Genomic DNA, 9,935 nt, shown 5'->3' with positions numbered 1-9,935 from the left:
ATGTGCCTCCTGTCTCTGGGTCTCCCGTGCCAGCCAGCCTCCTGCCTCACTGCCTTTTTCTTAAACTTTTGCTTCATCATCTCTCTCTAAGTTTTTTTTTTTGGGGTCAGTAACAGCTAGGCTAGAACAAAAGTATGGAAGTATGGACCCCGAGAGGAGACTGAGAGAAGCAGGCTCTTTCTCACAAGGAGCTCGGTGGGGGCAGCAACGCAGGCTCCTGCAAGCAATCATGGAATCCTCCAGAACCTTGATGCTAACAACAGCAGCCTCAGCCTGGACCCAGTTTTCCACCCAGCTCAACGCTGGCGGCTCCAACTCCTGCTTCACCGCGCCCAGCATAGCTTCGTTTTATGTTTGTTGTCGGGTAAAAAGCGTCTGCATGGGCGTGGTCATAGCCAAGGGTAATTGAGACCGAATGTTAACGTTTTTGACCACACCGCAGGGGGGTAAGGGGGATGTCGACTCCTTTCCCTGGCCCCCTTTTTCCCTACGGGACCCACTTCCATCAGAGAGCAGCTGGAGAATGAGGGCTGAGGCCTGCCGAGAGGAGCGCCGCCCTCCTCAAGCTCTGCATATACTGTGGCCAGGGCTACCACATTTAAAACAACTGTTTCCTGCCAAAAAAGCAGGCTCATCAGCCAGGGGAGGGGGGTGTGAGCAGCCATCATCCCTCTCTGCCCTCGTTAATCGCCTCCAGTATCTCATTCCCACCCCCCTGCTCCGCTGTGTTAGTCTCTCTGGCTTAAAACCACAAACCACATAGACTGGACCACCTTATCTCCCATACCTGCCACTGTTACTTTCCCCCCCCCTCTGCCTGACCTCCTGTCAGTTTCCTCGAGTATCATGACCTCCAGGAGGTTTTCAGCAAGGATCGTGCCCTGTCTCATTCCCTTTCTCTTCCATTGGGGGCAGGGTTTTTTTTTTTGCAAAAAGGATAATCTCACCGCCTGCATTTGATTCAGGGGCTTGAATGACATTGTGGTAGAAAGGGCAAGTCAGAGCCCACCATGCCAAAGTCATGGCAGTGGCGAATGGCCTCCTCCTAACAGAAAGCAACTCCAAAGGTAATTTTTAGCAGAGGTTTATATTTGACTATAGTCGAGCAGCCGCCACACTCCAAGCTCACCCTCAGTTAGTTCTCTTTGTGTGGTGAAACTATATCTCCGTTCTTCTGCCTCCGCTCAACTCTGCGCCAGGCTCGTGGGCGCTTTTTTCTGGGCGGTTCGTTCACACCCTCACCTATCGGCCAGGCTCACGCAAGCGGATGCCCTGTCACGTCAGTTCGCCTCCTCCGGTTGAGGTCTCCGTGGGGACAGGCACTTGGACTCTAGGCCTCTCCAGCAGCGCTTCTGGGTGCCCTCCCGTATGTCTGTGTTCTCCCTCTTCATTCCTCCGCGGCATTGGTCATCGCGCCTGCTGCCCTCTCTGGCCCTCTTCCCGGGTCTCCTCACACATGACTGGACGTCGTGGACGGTCTTCCCATCGGGCAATACACGTTTGAAGGGCTTTGCCCAGGCGTTGGCGTCGGCCAGTCTGTCATCCTATTGGTTCCAACCTCTCTTCCCACCCAGCAGGAAGCAGAGCTCTCTGCACTGCTGCTCGCAACCAAGTCCTCCGCCGAGCCCCCCCCTCCCGGATTGACAATCACACTGCTTTCACCGTCCAGCGGTTGTTGGATGCGCGGCGAGGCCGGGGTTCCAGTATGGTGGATTGGGAGGGGGGCGGGAGAGGGCGTTCGTGATCTCCGCTCCCTTATTTTGGACACAAGGGTAGGGGGGCCAGAGGGTCCGTTGAGGAAGTACTGTTGTGGGGTTGGCTGTTGGCTCCCAGCAGCCAGCAGCGACACACCTGTTTCTCTCACCTAATCACCTGTGTATAAAGGCCTAGTCAGATAATTCCACCCTCACGGTGTGTGTCGCTGCTATATCCTGGTTTTTGCCTCCTGTCTCGACGTCTCCATGCCAGCCTTTTGGGGGGGTCCAGTATCTCTAGGCCGTAACAGATGTCATCATTAAAAAGGATGTCTATTTCCCCGACAAGAATGATCAAGTATTTGTGATGACCTTGCTATGTAAGATAGTTTTCTTCTTAAGTATAGTATATGGAAACATGTAATAATGAACAATATACTGTATAGTGGGAGATTTTGTAATAATGAATAACTATCAACGAGCTGACATGAAGAGGAATTAAAAATCAACACGCTCTGCATAACCAGACACCTCAATTAAATCACGGAGGAAATAACGGTTAATACTGGCTTGTTGGCTTCTGCATCTTGTGACAGCATTGAGTCAAAAATAACATCCTTTTTTCCTATTTTCTTTTTGTTGGTACTATTCCTGGCACAGGTAGCAACAATCATGGCAAAATCAATTTGATTGCTGAAAAACTATTAAGTGCAACTTATCACTTCATGAGTTATTTCAGCACCACTGCGTTTGAGAAGCCAAACTCTGCATGGCGGGCGCCACAGGATGCCTCTGCCAACAAAGAGTACAGAATATATGTATATGAGTCATGTATAATTCATAAACACAGGCCACCGGTGCGCTCTAACACTCTCTGTCGCTGGCTACTCACACACTTTGTTGCTTTGATATCACCGACGTTATATATGAACATGTCGATGAATATCAAAGCATTTTAACCCTGTTAGGAGGCCCGCTGCCATGTGCTCAAGCTGCTTCGTGGCGGGACATTAAATGCTTTCTTCACCCACTCTCGTCAGCTAAGAGGTAAAGCGGAGCATAAAGAAAACAACAGGAAAAGCATCAAGCTTTGAAACCAATTGTGAATAGGGGCCAAACCATGAAATTAACACTTCTGAGTCCGCACTCTGAGGGCCACTTAAAAAGACCTGGTCCTACTTTTCTTTGTGAATCTGCCACATGATGGCAGCATCACTCACCTCTCTCTCTCTCTCTCTCTCTCTCTCTCTCTCTCTCTCTCTCTCTCTCTCTCTCTCTCTCTCTCTCTCTCTCTCTCTCTCTCTCTCTCTCTCTCTCTCTCTCCACCGCACGAGGCGGACTGCCGCCCAGTGTCACTCATTTGCGCTGCTTGTGCAGATCGAGGTTGCGCGGCATTTTTTCTTCTTCTTCTATTCCTCTTTTCAGTGGTAATATGGGAGCCACGAGCTCTTACTGGGGCGCCTTGATCCGAGGAAGGGAGGCGAGGAGCCCGGCACAGGTGAGCAGTTTACATCGATTATTATTAATTTAAAAAAAGTTTTGACAGTGAGAAGGAAGATAGAAATATAGAAACAATGTTTATGAGAGATATTTGAATTAGTATACACGCCGCTTCTTTCCAGATAATGATTATTAAAGTAATTAATTAAGAATGTGTGTTCTGATTGGTAACTTGAAAGAGATATTTCACTGTGAATTGTTGCCAACCAAGAGTTATGCAATTTTGTTCTGATCGTCCCCTCTATTTATTTTTTTATGTGCATGATTGAGAGGGGATGAAACCATGTTTCCATCTTCCTCCTTGTTTATGCAGTCATCAAAGGCAATACGCTTCAATATGGCTGTTTATAATTTTTATTATCATTCACTGCATTCTATTCAGTGGTTTAATGAATGATCATTCAGGTTCCACTTGAACCCATCACAGCGACACAACGGGGCTTTTGAGCTGATGGTTATTTAAAGTATTCGGGTTTTCTTACTAAGAAGACGATACTGCAATCAGTTTCATAATAAACTGTTACATTTTCTCCCTGATTTCACCACTTATTTGTTAATTTCCTCAAACCCCACAACGAAATCTAAATGTCGGAGCCAAGACTTTTATATACAGACAGAAACATAGTGAGCAGTATTTTCTAGAAATTTGATACAAGTAGGACGAGATACATGAAGGTTAGCTTCATAGGAAAAAAGTTGATTCATGTATAGCAGAAGTTATTGTGCTACAGGCAGATAATTTTGCATAAAGACAGATAACATTTTTGTTTAATATTTAGGACTCATTCTGAGCAACCTGGACTGAGAATAAGTGCTTAAACTGTAGCTGACCTTTATGGTCTTATCACTTATTTTACGAGAGGTGTGTCCATCTAAGAGGACGGATGGGTAAACATACAATAAGTAGAATAGGAGGAGAGATCAGGGTTAACACAATACAAGTCCATTTTATTACATTTTAAGTCAATTTATTCGATTCCAATATCCCAAATACCAAATTTGCCTCAAGGGGCTTTACAATCTGTGCAGCACATTACACCCTCTGTCCCTAGAACTCTGTTTGCGATAAGGAAAAACGGTATGTCGTGTGCACGGATGAACCAACATGATTAAATGACAGTGAACATATATTAAACAATTGGAACCAGGAGGATGTTAAGCAGCTTCCAGGTGAAAAATAACCTGAGCCACAGTCTCCTCTCTACATGAGCACAGGAAGAGAACTGAAGCACATCATTACCACTGATAGAAAACAAGCACCGGCAGAGAGAGAGAGTGAAAAAGACAAGAGATGAGGATGAATCTCCTCGGGGACGGAGATCCAGATCCAACATGTGGATGAGGCTGGAGACACAGAGAGAGAGAGAGAGAGAGAGAGAGACAGAGAGTGAGAAAGAGAGAGAGAGAGAGACAGAGATGCAGTGGCTTTTAAAAGTTTACATTGTTCTCGTCGGCAGGACAAACAAGGACTGCGTATATATGATGCGCTGGGGTTGAGAAAATAATGAATAAACAATAAGCTGCGTTGTCTCTGCAGAAAGCTTCAAAGTGTGAACAACAAACTTAATTGAAAGTGATGACAAAACAATAGGATAAGGACCTGTTTTTTTTAAGGAGGTTTAAAGAGATCGGGCAGGTAGGAAGGGCCGTGCCCATTTACAGTTTTGCGCTGTGGGTCATCAAAAGTACCATTTGGTCTCAAGGGAAGCAAAAAGCGGTGTAATATAGTTTTATTCAAGATGCTGCAGTGTAGACTTAGTTGCCTACTAGCATGTGGGAGCCCTGACAACCAAATGTGACAGTAATCCAAACTGGATGATTTAAATGCGCTGCATCTCTGAATAAAAAAAAAAGTCCAGGTGCATCTGCCTCGTCACTGCTGGGACCGGCATGGAAAGGTTATTAAGAGTTTGTTTCACGTCCACATCTCAACAAGTGTCTGGACACTTGAAAAGGTCTGCTGTTGTTCAATTATCCCCAACACGGTGAACGGAGTGCTGACATTTCAATGCTGACGTGCCTCAATTTCTCCATCCTTGTAACTTTATTACAGCGTAGTTTGTCTAATCGGAACATGAGCCGCACACACTCACTCATTACTGCGTACACACACAATTACTCACGCCACCCATCGATGCAAATGCACTTCAGCATGCTGCCGCTGCTGTATATTTGGCAGATTTTCAATTGATTAATCATTTAATTGACTGTAAAGTTTAAACATTGTAATAGCTCTGGACAACAGTAAGATAACGGCCCTGGTAGACTTCAGATTGCACTGTTTGCACGATTTGAGCATGTTTGAGCGGGTTTGTTTGTGCACAAGCGAGAGAGGGATAAAGAGATGAAGAGAGGCATACAAAAAAGAGAAAAGAGCTTGAATAGAAGTCATGAATATAATTACATTTACAGTCTTATATTGTCATATTCTTGCAAGTGAAGGTGTAGAAGTCAGGTGGCAAGGGCATCGAACATCTTGGGATGTGTTCTTGAGCTTTTTTAAACTCCTAATCTTCCCCACGGGTAACCAACACTAAGCCTGCCGCTCATTTACTGAAAACAAAGGTAGGGTTTGTCAGTCTCCAGAGATAATTTCCCGAGATTTCATCCAACACGTTTTGCTACTGAAGGAGGCAAGTTTGGATAAAATGTGCATTGGCCCCAGTGGTGGGATCAAATGTAATCAAAAAGAAATGGCAGCTCAACGTGATGACCCACCGCCCCACTCCTTCTGTCCTGAATGTTTGCCTGCAGCATTTTGCTTATGCATACCACGGATATTACGAAGAGATCATATATATATATATTTAGACTGGCATGTGACTAAGCTATCACATACCATGTAGTGTTTTCAAACAAGGCGGATGCAGTGGCGTCTTCCAAAAAGCAATTCTCTGGGCCATTGTTCAAATCCCCTCCATTGGCGCTCGGTGCTTTCCCCCTTGACATGTCTCCTATTCTCAGTAAATCCAACCAGCATCTGTTTGCCAACATCTTTATTATTGCTCGTCCACAAACGTAAAGCAATTCTTAAAACACACACCGTTGGTCCTATTTCGCTTTGACATAAGAACCAATAGATCCTCATTGCTCATCTTCCCATACATTGTTTTGCCAGGGATAGATAGTCCCAATGGATCGTGGTCCATGCCTAATATCAACTATTCATACACTCTGTCATACTCATTGAATGTGTTGCAACTCCGGAATGATTCCTTCTGGTCACATGACATCTATTGCTTCTGTCCATCCGGGTAGAGGCATCCAGGTTTCTTCCCTTTTTTCCCCATGAAAGGTTTTTTTCTATTTATTGGGAATGTTTCCGGATCCGATGTGAGGTCCTGGGACAGGGATGTCGTATGTGTACAGATTGTAAAGCCCTCTGAGGCAAATTTTAAATTTGTAATAATGGGCTATACAAAATAAACTAAATTGAATTGAATGTGTGTCACCCCTGCAACAACTGGGAAAGAGGCAACATAAAGAAATAAAAGGCACATTGTGAAACTAGCTGTCATGGTGAGTCACCATTATTAGGCCATTCGTTGCATAATAAGTTGAATCAGGATAAAATGTAAATCAGATTTGGTTTATTTTAGGAGTAAGCAGCCAAGGCAAATGAAGGTAAAACAGTTGATTAGTCACAGAAAAAAAGTGATTTTGTGGATCAGCTCATGTCTAAAACAGTTAGTGTCTTGTGCCTGTGCTGTCCTGTCCTTATTAGCCACTCCCTGTCGACATTTAGGGAAGAGCCAGAGCCTTCAGGCTAAATGTAAGCCGACGGCATCCACGCCAACTCATTAGCCTGCTTTCCTGGGCTAGCCCGGCCTTATTCCTTCCTGTCAATCTCACCTCATCTGAAGAAACATATCCATTTACACTTTCTGCCTCTCGGTTATCAGAGATACGTTGTCCTTTGCGCAGTCGTAAAGGCAACACGATGCTATCAGCATTGACCTAAGCGCTTTGGTTATTTCAACTGCCGTAAACTTTTTCTCACCCAGTTCTTTAAAACATTTGTGCCAGACTTTCTCTTCCTGAAGTTGTGTTGAGACCATATTGTTTAATGGGTTTCCTCTTTTGACTCGGACATGACAAATAGCTACTTTTAATTTACTGACTTTCACGCTGACAGTATTAGTTGATGTAATTATGTTGTAGAATGCATGCATCGTAGGCCTACCAGCTTAGTGAGATAACAGACAGCCAATGGGTAGAGCTTTCTAATTCTTAAGGTTAGCAACGGCTTATATGCGCCGGACCTTCTGCAGACCTTCTGAAGCTGAAACTGTGCAACTTGCCCAGCTGTCCTCCTCCAGTCGTTGGATGCTCCATTGACATTGTCTCACACAATGAACAAACACAACCCGGCTTCCATCTACTTTTTTCCCACGGTTGCGCCAAACTTTTTTTAATTTTATTGCACTGTGGAGCCTCGTGACGGCACCATTGGGCCAAGAGCATAACGTGGGGAAACCAATGGCCCCTTCACCACCTCCTGCCCCCTTGGTAGTTCTCAAGGGCCGCATTCTGCTGTGACACACACCGACTCCCATTTAATGCATGTAGTTCCACCCTGGTTGCATGAGGATCAGAAAACATCAGCATCACATGGAAGGAGAATTTAAATGGCGACTGTGGCTCAGTAGTTAGCAGGGCCGTCTTCCAATCAGGGTGTTGGCGGTTCAATCCCTGTCCTAGTCTTTGTGTCCTTGAGCAAGACACTTAACCCTGAGTTGCTCCCTGTAGACACAGGGTGTATGAATGTAACATGATTGTAAGTCGCTTTGGATAAAAGTGTTCGCTGAATGTAATGTTTTGTAAATGACGACAGTTCCGGATTATTAATCAAAGATTTACATCATTAGATCAGATAGAGTTTAGGTTGTGTCACTGTCAATCTCTTTAAGCTAGAATTACATGTCTGGCGTTTGTTAGAAATTCCTGAAACATTGTTGACCTTCTAATTCTGCTACAAGTTACTTCATGAAGAAAGCAGGTAAGAGCCGGGGTCGGGTTTCTTTTCCTGTGGAACAACAGAGATTGTTTGGCTTGCACATGACTTAATTGAGGTTGTTTATTCAGTGAGAAGAGATAAGGATGTGATTTGATCGTCGATCGCTTCACTTGACATAACGTATAGATCAACAAGTGAAATGTTATCGTGAGTGAAACTTCTGTGTTTCAAGAATTGCATGTGTTCCTAGGAGTTTCTTCTTGAATAATTGGACCTGGTCATGGTCGTGAAAAGCTGCAAACTGTTGCTGTTATTTTTTAGATTGTTTGACGTGTCGACGAATTGCTTCCGTGAACAAATTTAAAGCATCATTTGCCAGCAACGCTTATCCAGAAAGAGATATTGATTCGGACAGCGGTGCAATGAGAAAGTGGAAAAGCGATCAGTCCCAACTCAATCCATGGGGGAGGCACACGGTGGGCGATGGCCCCCGGATAGAGGCTCTATTTCCACGGCCTGCCGGTCTTCCTCTTTGAGCACATGAAACTTTGTCCGTGTGCTTCCATGCACATGCTTGCGTTTTACTCACTTTCATTCCACAGTCATTCCCCGTTTACCACCTCCATCCAGTGAGCTTGCACCCTTTTTGTGACGAGCCCAGCGCGCTCAATTACCCGCTCACAACCCGCTCACAACCCATTACCCACACGGCTTTATTCAGAGGACACGCTCCATACACTCAGAGCTGCATCTTGCTCCACCCATGCGTGCTCGAGGCTAGTGTGTGATTTGGTGCGTCCCAGTGACCACGTGGAAATTAGCGCCTCTTTAAAATCAGAAAAAAAGAAGTGTTTTTTAATCTTCCGTAATTGCAGGTGGCATTGTTGATTCCAGGCCGCGTTTAAGGTTCTGTTGAACAACATCTGGCTATAAAATGTTTACTCGTTGCTTTTTGTTGTTTATTTAGATTCATTTTAGTTTTTTTAATCGGGCAACAACGACTTTTCCATGAAGAAAATATAGAATCCATGTTCACACACACACACACACACACACACACACACACACACACACACACACACACACACACACACACACACACACACGCACACACACACAAAGATGTAACGACACATCAAATAATATCAATAATAAAAAGCTACAGCTAGCTAAAATGAAGCTTGAAGCTTTCCATGAACACCTTTCCAACATACTGTAGGTTTAATTATACAGAATACAGAAACAGACTGTATTGTATGTATTCGAAAGAAAAGGTGTATTTATTGGGTTTCAAATTTTTTTTTTTTTTTTTTTTTTTCAAAGTTTATTTTACTAATTGGGTTCTATTCTCCCAAATCAGCAGCAGCTCCTGTTTTTTCTCGTCTCCTTAGAGATGAGAAAAAACACTGGGCGTGCTACAGGATCTAAATTAATTAAACAATTTATCTATCTATATACCTGTGCTGTAGATACTAAATAATCCTTAAGTCCTTGAAGCTGTCCATAAAAAGTTCCTCACGTCCTCCTTCTTGTCAAAGATGGAGCAACATTAGTATTTCGATGACATTGGATAATAACATTGTCGCTTAATACTAATTATTGTATTATTAATCAAACATTGGTAGATTGACTTGCATAGCAAAACGCCGTTTTAGTCTTTGGAGAACTAAAGGCACGACTTGCTCAAGGACATGGACAACATTTACATGTATGTTTAAGTAGTTATGTTTAAATTTAAATTTAGACGTGTGTGTGTATGTGTCCATGCGTGTGCATGTGTGTGT

The 9,935-nt window shown here is 44.1% G+C and overlaps 1 protein-coding gene across 2 annotated transcripts in view; it reads left to right on the top strand.

The window, feature by feature from the left end:
- The first annotated feature begins 3,077 nt into the window (after positions 1-3,077).
- si:dkey-247m21.3 (5-hydroxytryptamine receptor 4) overlaps positions 3,078-9,935 on the top strand; it is a 43,600-nt gene continuing 36,742 nt past the window's right edge. For both annotated transcript variants that reach the window (XM_056433240.1, XM_056433241.1), the window contains exon 1: positions 3,078-3,192. The gene's annotated coding sequence lies outside the window, so the exon portion shown is untranslated. The remainder of the gene's footprint in view (positions 3,193-9,935) is intronic.

This window comes from Pseudoliparis swirei, chromosome 15 (genome assembly GCF_029220125.1).
Source record: "Pseudoliparis swirei isolate HS2019 ecotype Mariana Trench chromosome 15, NWPU_hadal_v1, whole genome shotgun sequence".
NCBI classification, from domain to species: Eukaryota; Metazoa; Chordata; class Actinopteri; order Perciformes; family Liparidae; genus Pseudoliparis; species Pseudoliparis swirei.
The sequence above is the reverse complement of the archived record's forward strand: the minus strand, read 5'-3'. Positions and strand labels throughout refer to the sequence as shown.